A 1027-nucleotide genomic window follows, 5' to 3' on the forward strand; every position below is an offset into this window, starting at 1 on the left:
GATTGTTGCTTAACATTAGAAAACCCCCATTTTTGGGTTTTTCCCAGGGGTTGCCACGTGACTTTCCACGGGGGGTACGGTACGCGCGAGAGGACCGGTACCTCGGTCTGGCGGGCAAGTGTAATTGAACGCGAGAGGACCGGTACCACGGTCTGGCGGGCAAGTGTAATTGCACAGGTTTATGATGATAATCCGCCAGACCGAGGGTTCGTCGCGATTTCTTGCGAGGCAACAATTAGATAAATAACTAGACCACTATGTAACTAATTTCTCGAATGATATCGAAAGATGACCGACTGAGCAATGATGCTGCTTTTCAGGACTATTATTGACAGATTCCGATCGTCAGTTGTTTCTTTACTATGGTAACGAAGGTGAAGTGCGACAAGCTGCACAACGGCTGATTGTATTTCTCCACGTTCGTTGTAAGAATTTTGATTTAACGAGACAAACTGATCGTTATAGCATTCGTTCGTTGTAATGTCGTTCATTATACGATACCTCGATACCTCACTATATTCGTTTAAGTATTTCTCGTTCAACTTATGTGGAAAGTTTCACATGATCAAACGTTGTAAGTCCAAGCTTTAAATAGCTCCGGGGAAATATGTATGTGAACGCCTTGAGACAGTCGGTTGTCCGCTCACTTTTCATTGTGAAACGCACGATGCCGCGAGTGTTGCGCTAAATGAGGAAATGTGACGGACTCGTGAATGGTTGAAACTAAAAATATCCTTGACTGGCTAATATGTACATTTGGCCTGTACTGCAACTATGGGTATGCTGCTTTTCATCTAAATACTTTGCCAAATCTTGCAAAATTTCATCAACTTCAATTAACCTATTTGGACATTTGCAGTTTCGCGATGAGTGAAATTTCGGCGTAACATTGACACACAGAGTATGATAAATAAAAAAAATCCGATGTAGCACTGTACCGAATTAGAGTGTAAGTATAAAAGATTATATAATACAGATCTTAAAAAAGTAGTTGCTTAATTAAAGTAGAATTTTATTGACTTTTCAT

Source organism: Habropoda laboriosa, unplaced genomic scaffold, assembly GCF_001263275.1.
Source record: "Habropoda laboriosa isolate 0110345459 unplaced genomic scaffold, ASM126327v1 scaffold187, whole genome shotgun sequence".
Classification (NCBI taxonomy): domain Eukaryota; kingdom Metazoa; phylum Arthropoda; class Insecta; order Hymenoptera; family Apidae; genus Habropoda; species Habropoda laboriosa.